The sequence below is a fragment of the Haemorhous mexicanus genome, chromosome 9 (genome assembly GCF_027477595.1).
Source record: "Haemorhous mexicanus isolate bHaeMex1 chromosome 9, bHaeMex1.pri, whole genome shotgun sequence".
NCBI classification, from domain to species: Eukaryota; Metazoa; Chordata; class Aves; order Passeriformes; family Fringillidae; genus Haemorhous; species Haemorhous mexicanus.
In genome coordinates, this window is record NC_082349.1 from 8,291,104 (window position 1) to 8,314,420 (window position 23,317).

Sequence of the window (23,317 nt, forward strand, 5' to 3'; positions counted from 1 at the left end):
GCCAGCACTAAACACCCACTTTTAGGAGGAGGACTTGAGGACTTGTTCAGCATTTCGGGGGGTTTGTTCAGCATTCCTCATTGAAATGTCTGCTGATGCTCAGACATAGTGCAGAGCTCCTTCAAAGGTCTGAACCCACCAGGATTCAGCCTGGAGAGCACCACATGCATGCCCAGCCCCTCAGGCTCCTGTGTAATTAGTAAGTGATGCTGACCAGTAGCACCACACAGGGCTGTTCACCTGGCCTTGCTCCCCACCAGTGTGGGTTGTTCCAGGGGTACTCCCATTTTTCATTCCTTCTTTTGGCTGGGCAGCATGCAGGCAAGTTCTGGAATAACAAATGGTGAAAAAGGACTGGGCTTTTTGAGCTTTAGGAAGTAAGGCAGAGAATAAAACATGGCCCATTAACCTGCCAGAAAAGATACATGGAAGACATAGGAATGACTCCTAAACCACCCTGCTAGAACATGAGAATTTTTTTTCCTAAACTGATTTCCTTATGAATTATTTTTTTACTGCAAAATAACTACCAAGAAAAGTATGTTTTAGTTATTCACAGTGACCTTTTAAACTTCCAAGAGAACTGCATATTTTCTGAGGCCCCATGTAGGGCCTATTAATAATTATGCACTCCCACTGAGCTCCATTGATTAGTTTGGGTCCTATTTCACACTGTAAAATGAAAAAAAAAAAAAAAAAGTCCCTAGTGTTTGTGTATGTTTTTTTCTTTTTATGTTCAGCTCTCCTCGGCTATAGATCAAGTTTTCCTCCTAGCACAGGTTTTGGCCTATGTTGATGTGTTGCTTTGCTGTGGGCCCCAAAAATCAGGGAAGAGGCAAGACTGGATGGCAGAAAAAGGGGGAAAAGGTTTGACCTGTGATCCAGCAGCAACTGCAGAGTTCAGCTGGTGAGATAAGGGGCAATGTGAGTGACAAGACCATGCATTAGTATGCTACAGCCCCGCTCATGCCTACGCTTTCATTTCTGCTAGCAAACATTTCTTTGTGAATAAATCTACTTTCTTGGCAATGCTCTGTGAGTGCTTTAGTTTCATTAAAGAGCCTGGAAACACCCCAGTGGTTCAGGCTGAGATATATAATACTGCTAACACAGATTTGTTTCATAACCCACAAACTATTAAAAATATTAGTGTCCTCTCGGGAGCTGCCTTTCAAGATTCCCTTTCTCTTTCTCACTTTCAGAGCTGGGCTAAGACAGCCAGCAATAATGCAAAGCAAGCTCAATTTATTCAGCTAAAAAAATAGATAACACTGTATTTTACTACTTGTGAGCGCTTTCTTCATCTGAATGTTGCTTTGTGTTGCACTTCTTATCCAATGTAAACAGCCATAAAGGAGAGTTGCTGAGACAACATGTGGACATTTCAAAAGGTAGACTTTACCCGTCCAAAGGGAGATGACATTTTGTTCGTAGTGAATTGAGTCTGGGACTTTGTAATGGGATATGTTGGTCCCTTCAAGACTGAGCAGGGAGCTCCAAATCCCTTCAGGACTGAACAGATCTGTGTATGTGTTAGGGGTCTTTATTCCACCCAGCTGACAAAGAAAGTAATAACTGAAAGAAAGGTTAATGGTCCCTGGAGGGAACTCGGGAGGTGAGTAGGTCCAGCATCCAAGGTGAGGGCTTTGGAGTGTTGGGGAGAAGAGGTCTCCTGGGAGCCACAGCCAGCAGGGCTGTGAGTCTGGGAGCAAGGACAGGAGGCTGGCTCCGAAACCCTCTGTTCTGTCAGCCAAGCTTGGTCAGGAAGATAGAGGTGTCAGCAGTTTCTCCTTGGTGGCGAGACCTCTATCAGCTTAAGTTTTACTGTCTGTGCCAGAGCTGTGTTGTGATAAGAAATCTGGAATAGTGATGGGGACATTAAGAGGAAGGAAACTCCAGGAGGTACATTAGGGTTTGGTGTTGAGTTTTGCCAGTGCACTTTTTGGGGTGTTTGTATGGACTTTGCCACTGGGCATCCAGGGAGGAGATGAGCCAAGGAGGACAAGGAGCCCAGAGCTGTGGGGTGTGGGGGCAGCCTTGCTGTCCAGAGCATCTGACAGCATCTGAACTGCAGCACAGTCTGTTAGAGGTGAACAAAAAAGCCCATACCTCAGGAACTAACAGCCCAGCCTTTAACTTGGATGTTCAGTTAGGCACGGTGAACATTAGCTGTCATCTGGCTCCTCAGAGAGTCAGGATTGGGTGGAAATTGTTTCAAAGAGCTCTTCTTACACAGCTTCTGTTATTAAAGTCCATCACAATGGCACCAAGAGGTCTCACTGCCATCAGAGCCCCCCAGCCCTCCATCCCCATCTGACTGCTCACGTCCCACAGGCTACTTCTGCCTAGTTTGACTGGAGGCAAAGCAGGCTCTTTGTTTTACAGAAAGGGGATGAAGCATAAAGAGAAGCAATTACTTGCCCAAAGTCATGCAGGGAGCCACAGACAGAACTGGGAACTGTGATGTAGCTCCCTCTTTCATCCCAGTCAGCATCCTACCCGCAAAATAATCTAGTTTAGTTCTGCTGAAAAAGCAAAATATTTAAATATTTGCTTAAATCTACCTACTTTGCATAGCAACCTGATTCATGTAAAAGTTTTTATATGATTGGCAAGTCAGAGCTTCAGACTTTTTTTTCTGGGTCGTTTGAAGAAAGTGTGAAGAAACTTCTGAACTGCCGAATCCAAATCTGAACCAAATTTTCCCCGCTTTGAACTCTGCTTATTGCAAACTGTAATAACATTCGTCCACATTTCACAGGGTATCCTTGCAGATGGGAGGAAATACAGTAGCGCTGTTTGACACAGAAGAAATTAGATTTACGTGAAATTCCCTTTCCCTGTGTCCCTCACTTTATTTCCAACAGACCTACAGTTAACAATCAGCAGTGTTTCACTTTCAGACAGTGTGGTTTTCATTACAGAGGCTAAGGGAGTTTAAAATACTCTGGGAGCACAGAGCATACATAACATCCTACCCTGCTCCTTTTGATTTCCCTTTGCAGCACTTGCGTTACAGATGCTGTGCAGAACATGTTAGAGGACAGTGCTTTTATTTGCCATCATTACAAGGAGGAAATGTATTTAGAGACATCTGTTCAGGCTCTTTGATTTCAGCAGAATATAAGACATCTTTGATGAAGAGTTGGTTTTGGAGCACGGTGGTGTGAAAGCCTGGCAGGCGTGCACGTCGGGGGAATATGGCACCGCAACAGGCCCCCAGCCTAATCGGCAGGTGTGGACAGCACGGCTTCACCAGGAGGGGGAATTTCAGCTCTCACCTTGTCAGAGTTACCTTTCTCCGGTGGGAAGGTCAGCTCTGTGTTGTTTTCATGTGGGGTCAGCCCCAGAGGAACCTCAGTGTGGGGAGTGATCCCAAGCACTGGAGGTTTCCCCATGTACAGTGGCACAGTGGTGCCTCCCCTTTGCCATTGGAAGTGTAGGCATCCTTCTTTTGCCACATTCAGAGCCTGAAATAAAGTAGAAAAATGAAGCATGCTTCTCCTAGGAGCCTAGGGTACTTTAGGAGGTGCTGCTGAGACTGAGCTGAACAGAATTGTGGGCATTCTTCCAAAGAAATGGAAGAACTTTCAAGGACGGTACTGGAGCTTTGGAGGAGCTGAGAGGGTTTTCAAGTATAATCCCTGTCTGTTGGCTTATGGATCCATGCTTGGGTAAAATCTAGGAGCAGTTGTTTTTCTCATGGGGGCTTAGACACATTCACACATTGGTTTATACCTTGTTTCCAGAGCAGCTTTTTACATGATGCCAAGACTTGTAATGGTGAATTGAGTGGAGTTTCTGTAGCCATGAAGGACTTCTTCTGACTCTGCTTCTGCCACCTGATCTTTAGGTGTATTACTGTCAGCTGCTCAGAGCCTGATGGAAAAGGGCAAAAAGAAAGAACTTAAAGTACTATATAAATGCAGTTAAAAGCTTTTTCCCCCCCATTTCTATGACATTTTAGTGTATATCTCTTCTAAAAGAAAATGTTATGGCTTCAAGAATTTTTGAAAGTTCTCTAAATTTAGGTTTTCATCTTTAATTACCAGAGGCAGGAAATACTAAAAGCTTCATAATTCAGACTTTGCAATAACCAGGGATGATCCAGCTCTTTATAAAGCTGTCTTTTAGTCTCTAAAGCGCTAATCTCATATATAGTTGCTCATAAAAGCAGGGAAATCCTCAATTAAAATTTATAACCACATTAAACAGTTTCTAGAATGCTTCTTTATAAATAATAAATGGAATCCAACACATCAAAGTATATAAATGAATGTAATATATATGAAAACAGATATATATAAAATTATATGTATGTATACATGTGTATTTATGTGTGTATATACAGAAATCAGCAACATTACAGCAGAGCAGTATGGGTTGCAGCATTCTCTGGAAAATCCTCATCAGCAGAATGCCAAGCTGAATTATGGACCAGGAAAGATCCTTGGTGTTCTCTGTGCTAAATGCTTTACGGTAGAGTGAATTCATTGACTTTAGTGTCAATACCAGTGACATACTCAATACAGCTCACTTGAAAAATGCTATCTGAACTTTTTTGGTGATCAGCTGAGTGCTTGACAGTATAACTTGTTGGGGTTTTCTTTCTTTAACCAAATCTGTCTGTTTGCTGTAGATTCATATTGAACGTCTATTGGCCAAACCTAATATTGTTCATTCCAAGAGACTCTGGCCAGTGGCCAAAGGATTAGGGATTTTTTCAACAAAACTGCAATATTTTCCATTAGAAAAATCCCCTACGATTTTCTGGGAAACTCTGGTACTTAGGTTCCCATGTATCTTCTCTTTGTCATCATTGTCAGAAACTAACTGGCATTTCTCGCTGACATTTTTAGAAAAGAATATTTATATAGAAACAATGCAAATAAAAATTTGTCGGCAGAAACGGGTGACATTTACAGTATGATATAGCCCTGACATGTTTATGCCACCAGTGGGAATTCTGCCTGTTTGATGACTGATTCTGTCATTCCTCCATCATCCAAGTAAACCCGTTCAACTCAATACAACTGCTTAACTAACATCCCCAGTCTCTCTCTGTGAAACTCATGTCTGGGAAAGGAGGTGGAATGAATCCCAGTGTTGTGGATAATGAGCAGTGGTGTTGACTGACTGCAGTGTGATGAACCTCAGTCAGCACCTTGGTTAGAACTGCAAGGCTTGAACTGCTGAGGTGCTACTTCGTATGTAACTAATTATGTCTTCCCATTCAGGGGAATAATTAATTCATAATCTCTATGAAATAGTGACATGGGGTGCCATAGGACATTGTTACTGCAGGCTTGTCAAAGTCCAGCTCTAGAGATTAAACTGCCCTTTATGCCAAGGATTAGCACTGGTCAGTGAAGAAGTCAAGATCTAGAGGTGGGTGAGAAAAAAAGTGTTGGTCCAAAACAATTCAGAAAAGGTCAAGTTGATGTTCTTTGGCAGGTGCTGAAGGTTGCAGAGCTTTATTTTCCTGTTGCTTTCAGTAGAGAGAACTGTGTGTTCAGGCACGAATTTTGTTCAGGCACAAATTTTCAGAGGTTTGCTGCTTTTGACTGGCATGTGTTCTGGGAAGAAAAAGAGGAATAATTTGCAGGTGTCTAACTAGTTAGGGCAGCCAGGTAGCCGACAGAAAGAAGTACCCCTTTCAAGCCAACTTCTAACAAACCCAACCGCTTGGTCTATAAAGCAACCCACAATTCCTAGTATGCTAAATTTTATAGCCCTTTGGAAAAAGAGAAACACAAACACAGGAAGGGAGGAATGCCGCAGAAACTGTTTTGTTAGAAGGAGGTTAGGTTTCTCTTCCAATGAAGTGTTCTTTATTTTGTTGGTTAGTTTTGACCTTTTACTTTTTTCTTCTCCTTGGGGTAAATGCCGCATGTTGCTGGTTTTGTTTTCTACATGCCAGGTAGTAATTAAAATTAGCAATCTGGTAATCAGTATCTTGGCCTTGGGCACTAGAAACAGATGTACTAAATAATGCCAAAAGTTGTTTCAAACCAAAGGAGGCTAATGTGAGGAGCTATGCTGAGGCAACTCTGCTGAATTCAGTGCATCCAATTGACTCATGAGAGGGGATGAAGCCAAACATTTCAGACAGTTCTTGTCACCAGTTGTCCCTGGAAGAAGGTGACAGGTTGTGGGAACTTTGTCATGACTTGGCCTAAAATCATATGAGTAACATCTTATCAGGGTCCTATCCCTGCAGTCTGTCCATGGAGATGAACCAAGCCACCAAGCCACACACAGTGCAAGCCACCTGGTCAAGTCACCTTTGATTTAACTCTTTTGCAGTTCAGCAGTGGGTGAGGAAGTGCTGAGGAGATTTTGTTTCCTTGGGAGAAAGTCTGATTGCCATTAGCTTCACCTCACTGAGGAGATAGAGTGGAGGAAGAAGTACAAGCCCCACCTTCCCATCCTGTTCAGCATCTTCTCCTTTCTTGAAGACGAAACAGGGACAGGAAATCAGCCCCAAAACGTCTTCAGCAACAGGAATTCACACTAGCCAGCCTCATATATCACCCCTGGAGGAAAGCCTACAAAGGGACCCAAATGTGATGGTCTCCCTGTATTTCTCCTGCTGCTGGATTCATGCAGAGGCTTATGGCGTGGGCTCAGTCTGCACAGGCAGTGATGGTTGTGGGGAAAACTGCTGTCACCCAGGGATGGCACTGTCCCTCCACCCTCTGTGGCATTGATGTCCTCCCCACTCCCTCCCTGGGAGCTGACAGCTGCTCCAGTGAGCCTAGCCAGCACTAAAACCAAACTCTGCTTTTTCACATCCTGTGTTCCAGTACATGAGAGTGGGCATTGGCTGTCAGGCAACTGTGGTCTCAGTGGATTGTGTTTGTGGTGAGGCACTTGGGATTCCTGATTTCTAGTTCTGGAGCTGCTGTTTGCTTGGTGTGTGGCCTTGGAAGACTCAGCTCTTCAGCACAGCAGTTTTTCCTTCTGTTGGACGGGGAAGTGACACCTGCCAAGCTGCAGCTGGGATAAACAGTAGCATCCTGCTAAGGAGCAGAACCTCTTAGACTAGCAGCTAAGAGGGAAGACACTAAAATAAAGTGAATAATAATGTGAATTCTGCAACAGTTACTTTCTATCCCAGACACAAATACGGAGTTGTTCTTTGCCAGTTCTTTGAAAAGATGGTGTACCATCAAATTGCACCAGCCACTGAAAGTTCATATATTGGCATATTTCTTTCAGGGCAGACATAGGGCTGATCCAACTCATAGAAACGAGTTACATTAATACAGTGTGAGCATAAAGGGGATGAAGCTCCTTGGCTTCCCTTTCCCATCCCTGCAATGCTCAGAGCTGTACTCAGAGGTTAACTTGCTTGAGGGGCTCCCAATCTATCCAGACCTGGTTCTGGTATTGGGGGTGTGCATCATGATGGTGAAGGACCCTTGGATGTTGGAGCTGCACACTGTAGAGGAAAATGTTACTGGAATCTGTCTTCTCCCTCGCTCAGAAACTTCAGGGAAACTAAATTTTGTTGAGACAGCCTCTGAACATCCTACTCAATCATAACATCATGGTTTCCTTGAGATGATGAGAAGGGCTGCATATGCTGAGTTTTGTGCCTCAGCTTCCCCAGCTGTAAAAGTGAAGGTTTTTTTTTCATTGCTCTAATGAGAAGGGATGCATTACTGTAGCTTAGACATTGCCTAAGCTATGTCCCTAGAGGGACACATCTTTCCCTCTGCATCACCACTACAAACCTGTGTGTCCCTACTGTTTGGGCAGCCAAGGGCACTAGCAGTCCTGAATTCCTGCTGTGAGTAGCAGATGGTGCTGCTGTTCCCTGAAGAAGTGGACCAAGGGCTGAAGGATCCAGGTTCCTGTTGTGCTTGGCTCTCTCCATGCTGTGGCAGTGAGCTCAGCAGAATGCACCATCAGCTGCTGCAACAGGAGATCTTTGTAAGGTGTGAAGGCATCAAACTCAAGAAGTATATGGTAAAACAATACCACATGTTAAAATCACAATAGGAGTAAGTCCATTTTGGCACAGTCTTCCACATGAAATCCCCTTTAATTTCAGTAACGTCACAGTCTCAGTCTCAGGGAACCTACAGCAATATATTCTGTGCCATAAATAAATCCACTTGGGGACTAATAAACTAAACTGTTGCTAATTTGTAATGCGCCACTTTTGCAGCAGTATCCAAAATTCATATGCACTAAGATTCCAGGGCTGGAAAGAATGAGGTGGCTTGTCCCTAACCACTGCTTAAGTTTTCAAGTTACACTGGTGAGTCGGGTGCAGTTTGGCTTTTAGTGAGACCCCTGGGGAAGCAAGGCCATCTTAGCCTACAGTCTTAAAAAAAGGGCTGTTTAAATAAAAGCATACCTATTAAAAAAAATACTGGGAAATGATGTCTTTGTGACTGAAGCAGGAACACTTGTGCCATTCAGGGACAACTCACACTTCTGACTATCACCACTGATAAGCATGAGTGACTTTGCCTCAGTGTACTTTACAGGCACAGATGGACCCTTTCATTTCATGTCTCTCTGCTTGGGATTATTGCTCAGCTCATGGAGTCCTTTCTGTCTGGCTGTGAGCAAAGGGGAGGGTGGCAGCTCAGCAGGGCAGGGTGGTGCTTTCTGGGGTAGTGGATCACAGCTGGTTATTGTTCAGATTGAGGGGGTTCCATGTGTGCCTCCATCTCATTTGAGTCTGTTGTGTCTTCTTGTTGGGATTGGGTTTAGATTAGGCTCAACGTTTTCCAGACTAAAAGTAATAGTCCAGGAAACCCAGTTATGCTGCTTGTCCGGGGAAAATCTGTGAGAGCTGTCAGGAGACTGTTTTGAATTTTTCCCTTTTGTTGGCACCAAAGAAAGTGATGTTCTCTGTTTTGTCACACTTGAGATTTGAAAAATCTGCTCTTTCAACTTTTTGGGCTCATATCAACATGAAAGCAAGTGTCAGAGGACTGGGATTTCTCTCAGGACACAACACCTTTTTTCTGACAGCTCTTTGGGTGGTTCATGACTAGGAAGGCATTCAAAGCACACTCAGCTGAGTATCCTGCTGTTATCAGAAGCATCAAGCTCCTGCATAGCTTTGCCTCCTCCTTGAAAACCCTTTCTGCCCAGAAATGGCCCCATTCTCCCATTCTGTAGATAAAATACAGCATCTCTCCCATTGAAGTGGCATCATCTCCAAGGATGAATTTGATAGATCCTCCTGCACAAGGAAAACCAAGAGTAAATGAATAATCAGATACATTGAGACTCTAGTCTCAATGCTGTGAAAATAAAGATTTTCCAGTTCTGTCCTGAAGGATTTATGGCTTGTCATGGACTTCCTGTGTGGTTCTGGGTAGATAGGTTGGAGTATGTCTCTCTTCTATGAGAAGGGACCCCAAGAGCACATTTTCAGCCTCATGTTGTCACCAGAAAGGTGTATGGGACAAATGAAGTGTCAATGGGCTGGCTCCTGCAGATCATAAGGAGTACACTGGGCAGAGCCAGTGAAGCCCCTCAGGGCAGTATCAGCCAGGCACTGAGAGAAACTCTGATAGTGAAGGTCATGTAAGCACTGTAGACAAACAAAGCTGACAGCCTGAGCTTCTGCAGTGTTGGTTTTGTTCTGTATCTTCACTAGATAAGAGCTTGTGCCCTGTTCCTGTGTCCTTGGTACTGTATGTCAGCCCTGAGATTCTGCACCCTTTGTACAGGGGGGGCTTTGCAGCCTCCCCAAAAGCTGAAGGAGACCTCCAGGTGAGACAGTTCTCCAGTGTTAGCAGTTTCTCCAGTTTGCTGTCTGGAAGTGAATAACTTGCATCTATCTGGAAAACCTTCTTGTATCTTCTGTCATGATCAGACTTGATCTTCTCAGAGATGACCCACCAAATGAGGTGGTTCAGCAGATAAACCAGCAGAAGTTTAAGTCCTAATAGGAAGAAGTATTGTTGAGTGTTTATTGCAGGGTCAGGATCTCTTGTATTAATCTTTCCTTCAGCATTGGCAACCCACCCAAAAGTAACATTTAGAAGTTCAGGTATATGGGACCTTTGGGAGCTCACTGAATTCCTGCCTGCAGAGCTCCCTAACAGGCTGCACAAATACTCTTAAATGATGATTAAGTCAAGTTACCTCCCTGTGCCATTGTGGCAGGCCAAGGCTTGGCATGTGGACTGTTATTTACACTTTATCTGACATCTAACTTGCTGCATCACAGTAATTGCAACTGTGGTTTGCATGCTTAGCACAAGACTTTTACCCCATTTCTCCCCCAAATGCCTATAAATGATAGCAGGATTTAATGTAGTCCCCACATGAAAATAAATTTGGAGTTGTCCACATCAGCATTTAGTTTGGATTAGGAACTTGCTTTTGAAATATATCCCTCAGTGTTACCCCTGTTGCACCTTGGTGCTTATTGTGGATTCAACAGACATTCAGTCCATGAGACCAGCATAGTACTAAGCCAAAATAAACCTTCTGAAATGTATGTAATGTTTATGTCAGGCCCTACCTCTCCCCTGATCCATTCCTGTCAGGCCACACTGCTTGCCAATTTAGCCAATTCAGACTTTGATGTTTTTAGCATTTTCCCCCAACCCCTTCTCCATCTCACTCCTTACAAGAAGCCCTTTTCACTCAGTTTCACTGTAGTCCATGTGAATTGGTGCAATTCACAGGGATGGGATTTATTCTCTTGATTAGAAACTGGGAAGTTGGACTGTGAGCTATGGAAAATTGTCATTGTTGACTTTTTTGACTGTTCTTAGGTGACCTAGTCTGACTTGTACCAGCTAAGTCTATTGTAATTTCATTAGCTGTATTTTTGTGTTCACTCCATTTATCTATCAGTATGTTTTGTCCTAACAGCATTATTGTAAGGCCAAGGGATTATATTATCCAGGCTGTCTGAATTCATCACATCTTGCAATGCTTTTAATTCCTTCCTCATTAGTAAAGGATCGTGAGTGATTAGCTAGAAAGTGGTTGCCATGGCCAAAGTAAGACTTCTTTCTCTGACATTATTTGGTATACTGAGTGGTGGTAGAGCTTTTCCTTTGTTCTGTCTTCCCTTTCCATTGCCCTTGCCCTTCCCCTTCTCCTTTACCTTCCCCTTTGTTTTCCCTTTCCCCCCTTTCCTTTTTTTACTTTCCCCTTCCTTACTTGCCCTTTTTTTCCCTCTTCTTTCTTTCCCCCACAGCCCTGCTCCCTGGTCCTTTCTGGGCTGAAAAGTCACAGAAGCTGTTTTCTGTCAATTTGTTGATATCTTCTTTCCCTCCTAGCCTGGCACAGAACCTGCTTTTGTTAGTTTTCCTTTGAGGAATACATGTGCACTTCAGCATGAGGTCTGGCAACCTTGACCCTCCAGGCATGACTAATTCCCATTTACAAGACCACTACAAAATCCATCAGATCAGAAGTGTCAGGGAGTCAGGAAAAGCCTGGTGTGTAGGGCTGGCTGGAGCTGCTCTCCCTGCTCTGCATGACAAGCTCTCAGTCAGCCAGGCTTGGCTGGGATGAGGTCAAGGAAAAGTGGTGCTTGGAAAGAGCAGGAGGTGAAGGGAGCAAAGGAGGGTTTTGCAAGCAGCCAGGGATGGATTAATTCTGCCCTGCTCATGGCCAGACACCGTGGCTCTGGAGACAGCCAGAGTTAACCAGTGATGCAGATTGGAACTCAAGGAGTTTGAGATGTCTCCTGGTGTTTGAAAGCCTGGGGTGGAGACTTCTCTGGGGTTGAGTTTGAAAGTAGGAAAAGAGCAGCGCAAAGCTGACAAAAAGTTTTTTGGAAGTTGCTTTCAAAGTTTCATTTTTATACTTTTTGGGAGTGGTGGTAGTGATAATCCCAGCTTGTGGGGTTTATGTGGATCAGGGGTTTTGTAGTGCCTTTTATACAAGCGTGTCATAATTGAGAAACAAGGTGAGTAGAGTGTCCCAGAGATGTCTCTGGGGCTTTATCCAAACAGCTTCTTCTCAACCAGCTCAGGATGATTTTAGCTCTCTGTGAGGCCAGCTCTGAGTGCTCCTCAAAAATCCCACCCAAAGAGACAGAAATATCTAACAGCCTGTGGGTCACTCTCTTGACATGTTCAGTCATAGCCCCAAAACCAGCACAGAAGAGGAATAAAAATTTGCACAGAAGTAAGCTTAGAAAGAATGGGACCTCTCCAAGAATAAAACCTCAGGAGCAAGGAGGCATCCTTCCATCATTAAAATGAGTTTTTTATTTAGTTGCCCAAAGGGAGCTGGAAAAAGGGTCAGAGAGAAAGACAGCGTCTAAGGGGAGTAAACCTAGGAGAGAAGGCAATACTGAAAATAAATGAAGGATCTCAATTTCTCTTGTGGGCTCTTGGAAATAGAGTTTGGTTTTATGCACAAAACTCTCATACAGATCTAGGCTGGAGCATCTAGGAGAGGTTTGTAGGGAGCTGATTCAGCAGCTTTGCTAGCTTTTTCACTTGGAATTGTTTGATTTTTCCCCTTTGGACTTCAGGAAGGGAATTTCAGCATTGCTGAAAACCTTCTCAGTCACACTTCTGAAACCTAAACCTGGTATGAACTATGGGAAGTTGTTTTTGTAGAGCTTCTGTTCTAACCTGGAGAGGGCTAAATTCCATGTGGGGCTTGATCCAAGATCCATAGAAATCAGTCTTAGGATTGCCATATACTTACACAGAAATTGGACCAAAATACAGAAGTTTCCTATTGCTCTGTCCCATTTATGTGGATTTTAGCCCATTCAATTTAAAAGAGTAATTCATATCATGAGGAACAAACCACTTTTGTTGTGTTTTTATTTGTGTTTGGATTTTTTTGCTTAATAGTCTTTCCTTACTGTTACTGACAATGAAACAATTGCTATTACTTTTTTATTGTTTTAATGTGTCACGAGGGGGAAAAGTGATTCAAATATTTGCTAAAGGAAATTTTTCTCATTCAGCTAGAAAGTGGCAAGATTGGTATGAAGGTTGCTCCACTTGAGTACTTGGGAGAAATGAGGTGTCCACCATATGAAGACCCATTCCTGTGCAGTGACTGAGGTTTTAGCCCAGAAAGCAGCAATGCTGTGGCAGAAAATGCCGTGCTAATTGAAGACAGCTCCCTTCTGTGATGGGCCCTTCCCATCCCTGTGCATCACAGTCCTTTGGGATGTGAGTTCATAAGGCTGTAACGAGTGATTCAATTCATCTTTGTATTCCTGTCACCCCTTCAAAGAGGGAAACCCTTTGTGTCTCTCTCTCCACTTACCCAAGGGGATTTATCCAAACCCACATGAGGAAAGCTGACTCACATATTCTAAACACTAGTTAATGTTATTATCATTGGGCATAAACTTTCTTTCTTTCTCTTTCTTTCTCTTTCTTTCTCTTTCTTTCTCTTTCTTTCTCTTTCTTTCTCTTTCTTTCTCTTTCTTTCTCTTTCTTCCTTCCTTCCTTCCTTCCTTCCTTCCTTCCTTCCTTCCTTCCTTCCTTCCTTCCTTCCTTCCTTCCTTCCTTCCTTCCGCCACTTCCTTCCGCCACTTCCTTCCTTCCCTCCCTCCCTTCCTCCCTCCCTCCCTTCCTTTCCTTCTTTCCTCATTGCAAGTCTTTACTGAGACACATGGACAGAGCTCTCATCTGACTGCAGGCTGAACAGCAATACAATTGTAGGGCTGGTTGTGCTAAAAACCTTCCTGACCACGCTTCTAATTCATCCCAAATTCACCTGACGCCTAAACAACTTTTCTGTATGAGGAGGGGCAAGGGGAAGCATCGTGTCTCCAGGATTTGCATCTCAGGGATGAAGTCCTTTATGGATTCCTTGAGGTTTCCCTTCACATCATCTCTGCCTCATGAGCTTTTTTCACCAAACTTGTGGAAACATAATTGTTCGGGGAGCTGTACCCTGTCCATCACCTGTTGGAAGAACAGGAAATAAATACATGGAACAAAGAGGCTGCAAAACTAACATGGGGACTGATGCAGTCTCATCCCTTCAGGCTTCCACTGCCTCATACACTTTATTTTCAAGGGTAAAGAAATATGATGGAAATCATCCACCAGCTGCCTGTGTGATAAATGCCCAGCGATAAAAGTGAGAGGGATCCTTTACATATCCTGTACAAATGTGAACAGTAGCCCCAGAGCCTCCTGCTCAGCCTTTTACTGAGATTCCAGTGTTTAGGGTTTGGATTTTTATTTTCCATCTCGATGTACTTACTCAGAAGTAATAAATAATTTAGATCACAGTCATGGAATGGCTCATTTACGGTTAGATCTGACCATAAGCCTGTGATAAATGGACTTCAATTGAAATGCCAGTGGTTGGGAGAGCAGCAGGCAGTGGCTGCCACTTGAATCCTACACCATCCACATGTTCCAGCTGCAGGGGACCTCATTTTATGGAGAAAATTTAGTGAGGGTTTAGCCTGGCCTCAGAAGCTGCATTTAAGAACCCTCACTAAGGAGAAAGGAAAGATGTCTAGATAAACATGACTGAAGGAAATACCTCCAATGCTCATTAAGGAACTTAAAATTAGATCTCATTTTGTTCCTTCAGTTGATCTTTGTAGTATTTAGCAAAGGCAGGAGCCCCTTATTTCATAATATAATCAATTGAGTGGTGGAGCTTGGTACAAATCCATCAGCTTAAAAGAGTTACTACTGGATTATACCAGTGAAAACCCAGAAAATATCACCTGTAAATAGCTGCTGGAAAGACAAATGTTTGAAAACCTCAAGGATATCGAGTTCTTATTTACACATCTCAATTTCAACCAAGCCAGTATTGGTCTGAGGTGAGTTTTATTGACAAGAAGCTGCTCCAGTGAAGGAGGTTTCAATTGTCCTTGCTGACAACAAAGTGAAGATGTGTCTCTGAGCGGTGAGCCCTGCTGAAGTGTGGGTAGTGGCATTTCTTGAGCCTCTTCAAGGAAATGCTGCTGGGTTTTATCTGCCAAGTCCTTACAATTCTCATCTGACCTTGTCATAATCTTCTCATAGAAGGGCTGCATTGTGCTGCACCACAGACCTGGAAGGGCACAGCATTGTTCCCTGGCTGAGTGTCTAGTTCAGAATATGAATTGCCAAGTGTACTATTATGAATCTGTCATTGTTATGAGTTAGCATATTAATCAACAGTGATGATACTGGGCAGCAAATTATCTAGAATGTAAGACTCAGTGATTTAGTGCTTGTTAAACCAACTGCTGGAGGAGGATGAGCCTGAGCAGGGCCTGCTGCAGGACTTCCTGAGCCTGGCATGGCCATTTCCTATTGAATAAACATACTTTCTACTGTTAGCCTTTTTTAATTCAAGCCATGTAAGTCTTTTGGGAGGTAGAGGAGAATCCACCAACTGTAGATCTGTTAGAGAAAATAAATAGACTGTAATCTGTTGCAGAACTGTCACATTGCTTTCCATTTAAAACTGGAAAAAGAAAGAGGCTAAAGACAGTTTATTCCTGTTATTTTTCCCCTGATTTGCTTCATTCTTTCCTTGCATGTGTGGGTGGGTTAAGTTTTTTTTCTTGCTTTGTTTTGCAGTTTTTTATGACCCAGATTCTGATGTGCTGCAGCTCACAGGCTGTGAGGTTGGAGCAACGTTTTAATTTCTGTTTGTAACTGAATCAGGTTGTAAGTGGGTAGGTTATAATTTAGGGAGTAGGTGGAATATATTGAAACTATATGTTTGAGAAATCTAAAAAATGTCCACTGACCACAGTTCTATGTAGGAGGTGTCCTTCCCATCCCTCTCCTCCTCTCATTTCCAAATAGTTTTGCAGAGCAGCTTTGACTAAAGCTTTGCTGAGCTGAAAGTGCCACAGCCTGGGATGATAATAAAAAAGGATGTGTGCTGTTATAAACACTCAATTATTTTCCTTCTTTCGTGTGGAGTTGTTATTAAGCCAGGAGGTTTAGAAGTTCAAAAATATAAAGGAATAATTTGTACAAGAAAAGAAAAGAGTCTATTTCACAAGCTATTGATGCTTCCACAGGGAATTAGCAGTAGCTGTTAGAGTAGCTGGGGTCATACAGAGTGGCCATGTATTCTGCTCCCACTTAGGAAACCCCTAATTTTTAACTTTTTCACAGCCACAAGCTTATGTTTCTGGCAATGAAAAGTGGGGGGAATATTTGTGGAGCTCTTATTAAAAAAATAAACTTCAAATGATGATTGACTCCCCTTTTATGTCTCTAGAATGGGGCCCATAAATCTCAACAGTTTTCTCTTCAATGGCTACTTGTTCTTTTTGGTTGGTGACAGCTTTTATTTTAAGCAAGCTCAGTGCTTAAATTAACCCTTGTGTTGACTCAAGCCTCCTTGTTTGTCTTTGTTTTGCCTCCCACGGATGGAGGAAAGCTTAGCATATGGTAACAGATGCATTCCCATTTCATGCTTGACATGAAATGTGCTCATCAGTGAGTCCCTGGGAAAGGGAGCATCCAGACTTCAGGAGATTTACTTCCAAAGAAAGCACTGAGCCCACAGTTACTGAGAGTCCTCTCTCAGTCTTGACACCAGACTTCTGATAGGTAGATGAGCACTGCGAGTTTAATTTATTTAAGCACAAATATTCAGATTCACATGGGGGCACTCAGACTTCCAGTCCTACCCAGTATGGATGGGTTCTGGCACTCTTCCTTTGTCATTCTTTTAATAGCAACTATAGGGACACGGCTGTCCAGTGCTCCCTGGATCTTCCCTCTGTTTAGAATAAAATTCAACCTTTGCTACCTAGGAAGGAAACAGGATTCATAGGAATCTCAGGCAGCATCAGCCACTGGATTTGCCAGAAGACACAACTGAAAAATGGTTTTGGTGAGGGCCCTGTGATGTCCATCAGCCCCCGAGTCTCCCTCACAGGTATGCAGGCCCTGGGAGCCAGGAACATGCGTATCCCAGTGCCTGCCTGTGTGTGGCCAGCCAAATTTGGAAGCTCTATCTTATATCTTTCTGTCAGTGACCGGTTATACAGTCCTGGGGCCTAATGCTTGTGTCAACAGGAGGTTAGGTTTCATGGCATCCTGAGCAAAGCAAGAATGTCCTGGCTTATATTTGTCTCCCCAGGAGAGGATGAGGGTGGGAGAAAAGCATTCAGCAGCTACTGGGCAATCTTCTGCCATCTCTTGACAGGTAGTGATATAAATCAGAGCCTTGAGTGGGCTCTGCTTAGATCCCTATCAGCCATGATTAATTCAGTGCTATAGGTGGAAGGATAAACGTGGCTTCCTGTAATCTTAATTGTTTCCACCAGCCTTTGAACCAATGCATCCATCTGGTAGCATTTAGTTGTGAATACAAAGGGTCAAACTCTGCCCAAGACTGCAGAGTAGGCAGCAGGCCCAGTTCTGAAGAATGCCAGTGCCAGCTAGGAGTTGGTCTCTTGGTCAGGCAGTGTAACAGAGGCAAGGGTACTTACTTCAGTCCTCTATAGCTGGCTTGCAGTATCATCTGGAAACTTTCAGGTGCCAGAACATCTAAATTTATTAGCAAAGAGGCTGGAAAAGGGGCATTAAGAAGTCTAGGGCTGGGTGGGAGCTTTCATTCCATGCTACAGCACATCTGCTCTGCCATTCCCAGTGCTCCTATGAAAAGTCCAAAGAGAAGACAATGGGACTGCTTTTCTTGAGCAACTTCCATTGTAACTGAAAGGGATTTGTGGATCTTTTCAGATCTTACTATCTTCTTGCATCAGGAATCCTTCCCCTCCTCTCAAGACTTTAATGGCTCTGGTCTGTAATCTTTGCAAGTCACTGGCTCGTACACTCATCCATCTACCTTCAGAGCTCTGCACGAGGCTAGGCTTCACTCTGACATTCTTGTGTACAAAGCATTCCCATGATAATAGCTTGAAAAATGCCATGCTGGTTTTGTCCCCTCTTTAACATTGCGATATACCTGTGGGAAATTCTGAAAAGGGCAACAGTCTTGCTGTGTTTGGTGGAGGGGGCGTGTTTTGAAAGCAGAAATATCTCTGGCAAATGCAGCCTGCAAGGAACAGAACCAGCTTATTTCAGCTGACAGCTCTGGAGAAAACCAGCATTGCTAAGTTTCAAGTCAGTGTGGGTAGACACTAATAAGAAAATGTAGGGCTAACAATTCGGAGGGAATAGTTTATTGCTTTTTGGTTAATCCCTTTTCAGTTTCTATCAGCATAGAAAGAGCAGAGCTCGCAGTCATTTGTGCCCAAAGCAAAATGTGATGAAAACAGGCAAACTAAAGTGTAATTTAGCTTCCTAAAAGCAAAGAGGAGAGGTCACCCCATCAGAAAAAAAAGAGTCAGAATTTGCAATTTAAACAAGACTCCACAAAGTCTTTGTCTTAGTAATGCTTCTATCCTAATGCTTTGAATCCAGTAAGTTCTAGTTACCAGAGCTTAGTAAAGCCATGTTTCCTGAGCAACTTCTTTTGCAATCTATTCAATTTTTGCCTCTCTATATAAACTCTCTGACATTTTTCTCAGATGTGTTCACTGTTTGTGCCTTCACTGAATAATTCCAGAGCTTCCCCTCATCTCTAAGTGGTCCAGAACATTTGCTACTCAAAATCCAAGCTAAGTTTCTTAGAATTTTATAGTTATATTTTAAATTTGAAGAACAATTAAATGGAAAGGATAGCTACATGTGCACAAAATATAAACAGAGGGCAAAATTCCCTGCCAAGTGAATTAGTAAAGGATGGTTGGGGCAACTTAATCTGATCAACTCCCATCTGCAATGGAATTGGCCTATAAAGCACCTGAACCTGCTCCCCATCCTACCTGGTTTATGGAAGGTAAAAAGACCCAGAGCAGGGAAGAAGTGCACATCAGATATTATCTTCAAAATGAGCTGATCCCCCACAGGTTTTGGAGGATGTAATTTCCTACCCCTTGCACCATCCCCATCTCCTCCTCTGGGATGTGTGGGCAGGATTTCAATGGGTGTCAGTCATCAGGACAATGCTAAATTACACCAGATGAGCCTCCTTGTACTTGTCGGAGTAAGCCTTAGGAAGTGAAGTCAAACCTGGAAGTAATCCTCTGTGTTCTGCTCAGTACCCACACCACTGCTTTGGGATTTTTCCTTGGGCATCTTCCCTTCTGTCCTGAGGTTGAATAGTGGACTGAAGCCTCTGATCTCCAGCCCCACTCTTGTGACTGTGCAAAAGGCTGTTATCCATCCATATTATTTCAGGGCAAGATCAAAGACATTTGCTTTTGGGAGTTGCTTTTTCTCCCTTTGGAGTCTTTAGGACTTGTCTGAGCTGTGTCCTCATGTTCAATGCCTTCAGTGGCTGTAGAATTTCTGGGAATCTTCCTGGTCAAGCACAGCTGGGGAGGGAAAAACCTGCTGGACATTTATGGAGTGTTTCGGGGGTTGGCAGCATGTAATTGCTTAGTTGTGGGTGTATTTACAGAGCATCAGTATTAAACAGGCAAGGAAAAAGTGGGGGGAGGGAGAAGGAGTTTATTTGGCTCAAATTCTGTGAGTGCTTGTAAGGAGTGAGGAGATGCTGCTACAGGGGCAGAAGGTGAACCTGAGGCAGATCTCTATCAGGTATTCTCTCTGCTGCTTATGTGCATAGACCAGAATGGTGCCTGAAACAGTATTAATTACTCTTTTTGGTATTCGTTTATGTGAGGAAATATCCCACCTTCAGTAATATATGAAGCTGTGCAAAGAATATTCTTCTACATCCTTTCTTAGTTGGAAGAAAAAAAATAAAACTAAAATATTACTTGAATGAAGTGCTTTCTTCAGAATTTACCAATTTAAATAAATGTTTTGCATCAGCATCTGGTTCCTGGCTCTATCCAGGAAAGGAAGAATCTGAGAACACTCTTCTTGGTTTTTTAGCAGCATGTCCTCACTGGTAGTTGATTTCATAGGTGTTCTCTGACTGGAGTGGAGACTGGTTAGGGTAGGCTTAAAAAACCTTCAAGCAAAAAAATCTTTTAGTTCCAATAATAATGAAAATATAATTATAGTTATCTTTCAAGAGACAGCTATAACCTCCTATAATTCATAAACAGGAGCATTAGATTGAGGGAGCCAATATATAGTAGAAAATAAAGTGTCTGAATTTATCATTCTGATTTTGAAAGCTAACAGAGAAGTTTGTTGCAAATAATTAATTTTATAATTATCTTCTGGTTTGGCAACTCGACTGTGAATAGATTGCGGTTCCCTTGAAGCTATTTGTTAGCTGAATTTATTTGCTGAATAATTGATGTAAATATCTCAGTGAATAGTAAGTAATTATTCTTGGCCTCTGCCTAATTTGAAGGCAAATGCTTGGCTGCAAGTAGATGATATTAGAAATTTGAGCTGCTGTGATTTGATGGGTAGGTCACCTTCTTTCCCTGGCTAACTGAATTTTAAGTAATTTTTATATAGACTGCACCAGGCCTGCAACACTCTGGAGGGGAGCACCAGCTTCAACCATTTTCATGCTTTGATGCAGCAGCTCCGGGAGAGGGAGGCAGCACGAGGGGTGAGCACTGCCCATCACCTGTGTTTTACAAGGTCTGCACTGATACTCTGACCCTGAGGATTTAACTGTGGATTCCCAGGACAAAGAGGGGCTGTCTTGGTAAGGCCACCCAGGGACCTCTGTGCCCTGTAACAGCTGGCACAGATGGGGTCCCATCATCTGTCCTGGTTAAGGGCATAGATTTGCTCCAGGTGGGGAAGACCCAAAGCGAGCAGCTGCTAGATCAAGCCTTGTGTTTCTTAAGAGACGTGGGGTACTCCATGCCTGGTCACTATGTATCCCAGTGGCACAAACATCTTGCATAATAAAATTACTTCATCTTTATCTTATTTAGATAATGCTAAGCTAAAGGAAAAAACAATAGGTCAAAACAAGTGCTTATCCCTGATGAGTTCAGCTCCCTGCTTCCTCTTGAAGTTTTTCTTTTCTTGTGCTGACTTGAATTGTAATTTCTATTTTTTTCCCCTTTCCCTGCTGGACCTCATGAAGATTCACCCTCCTTCAGGCTTAGGAAACATTCCCTTTCCTACAGCTGTTATCTCAGTGGTGATCATGTGGAGACTAGAAAGCTGAGACAGTTGTTGCCCCAGAGTGTTTGTCCTTGGCCAGAAGTTGCAGCTCCATCTAGCTCCCTGGAAAGTGCTCCCCTTCCTGATGGGCTGTGATTTACTCTCCAGGATAGATGCATATTGAAATTGGCACCTGCTTGTGCTGATACCTCAGGCTGGGAGTTGGAAATTCAGGACAGAAAGATCTGTGTCCCCTCCAGCCATTCCTGCTGCAGGAGCAGCAGTTTGGAAAGGGGCCGTGCTGGCATCGCGAGGTGTTAAGCTGGGATGGCTGAAGGAGTTAATCTGCTGCCTCACTGTAATATAATAGAAAGAAAAACATGCCTGTGGGGCTAGTCCATTTTACTATGTAGCTTCAGCTGGTAATTAAAAAGCAACAGTTCAAAATTAAGCAGTAATATGAATAAACCCCAAATTAAATATACCCAGGACAGGTTGCATTTTTCAGTGGGTGGATGCTTAGCATATTCTGAAAGTAGGCTGTAAAAGAAAAAATGTCTCAGGCTGGGTGTCTAAAGCTGGGAGTTCCCCAAACCACCCCAGAGCTTTGCTTTTCTCCATGAGGGTGCCCCTTTCGTTGCAGCTCACTCGTCACCGGGGCCAACTGGTCTGTTCCACTCAGGGCATGTTCCCACATTCCTTCTGTTACAGTGGAGACAAAAAAAGAAAAATCGAAACCCCAGAAGGGCCCGGTAACAATTTTACTTGTGAGCCGAGCGCAAACGTGGTTTCAGGTTCTTGGGAAGGATTTCATGTGCCCCCTGTGAAGGTGAAGGGACAATGTGCCCATTTAAGGTGGAGAAAAGTGATCGTGGGCGCTGCCCTTCGGGCGTCCTGCCAGGCTTCCATTTGGGAGTGAAATCGCTGAGCAAAGCAGCAGGCTGAGAGCTCCTCTCTGCGTAGAGCAGGCAGATGGCTGCTCTTCAGAAGAGTGGTGCAACCAAGCACAGGGATAATTTTGAGGTGAAGGCATGGGGAGCAGGGAGGTGGGTGGGAAGGAGTGATAGGAGAAGAGGTATTTTCATCCACAAGGTCCCCAACTGGCAGATTTCCAGAAGATGGGAAGTGTTGTCTGAGAAAAGTTCACGCTCTGCTCACCTCATTTCTTACATGCTTTCCCAAAGTATCTGCTACCAGACACTTTTGGGGATGTTGGGCTTATCTGAGCTGACTGTTTTTGTTTCAGTGACACCTTTGAGCAACGTGCTGCAGACGCTGCGGCACCTCTGCTGGAACACTGCTCTTCTCCAGAAACCTCGGCACAAACTTCCAGTGCCCACAGATCTCTTGTGTTACGTGGGGGGGGGTGTGTGGGGCAGGGTTCCCTGACACTGAGGCAGCATTTGGACTTTCTGAATACAGGGGGTTTTGCTCTTGACTAGTAAGTGATGAGGTACCCCCAGAACAGGAATGACAAAGTGGAGCTGGAGGCCAAGCAGGGCTTGCTGGGGTGGTGGCACAGGGGGCAATTGTGGGGACCCAGAGGTGTGCAGGAGCCAGGCTGGCAGCCAGCCCAGGGCAGCGGCAGATGGGCAGCACCAGATAGGCAGCAGGGCCCTGTCCAGTTTGTCCCACTGGAACATTTCCCTCTTTGTCTGGGTGAGAAATGTCTCTGCCTTCCTCTGTGCCTTTGGGTTTCACATGATCCAGGGCTGCTGCTTTAGACTTCCAGTGTCACACAGTCCATCTCCTTTCTCTTCATGGAGTTGGGTCCATTCACACCAATTGAGCAGTCCAGCCTTTTGCCCTCACAATGGTCTTTCTGATACCTTTTATGGGTTGTTTAAAATCAAGCCCAGTTGCCAGCTACTCAGCCCTGAAAGACCTGTTACTGCTTCATCACAAATTAACATGAAGGGTGTAAAGAAAGAAGCCAAAGCAAGTTACACCATCATGTCTGACTTGATTAAAACTAACATGGGATTTTTAGGTTACTGGTCAGCATTTCATATGCAGTATTTTGTTGTCTAGTATGTCCTTTCTTTAAGTCGCATAACTGAATAGCTGAGGTGAGGAGGAATAGCTAGGAAGGAGGAATATGCTTTAGAATCAGTCTGAGTTCCACCTTCCTTCAAGAAGGAAGAGTGCTCTCTCATGCCAGAAGTATGAAGTGTATTATAGTATAAGTTTTAAAAGTGCTTTCAGGACAGAAATTAATTCCATGTCTTTGTTGTCTTAATGACCTTGTGCAAGACAAGAATTGCATCTAAGAGCCCAAACTGTTGCTGTCTTGCCTGTTCTATCACATAACCCACCAGATCCCCAAACTGCTGCTCTCCAGGGTCTCACTGAACCCTGTGCCTGCC

The 23,317-nt window shown here is 43.7% G+C and overlaps 1 protein-coding gene across 1 annotated transcript in view; it reads left to right on the top strand.

The window, feature by feature from the left end:
• The window catches only part of TRABD2B (TraB domain containing 2B), a 262,789-nt gene that overhangs the window by 113,800 nt on the left and 125,672 nt on the right, over window positions 1-23,317 (top strand). The window lies entirely within an intron of this gene.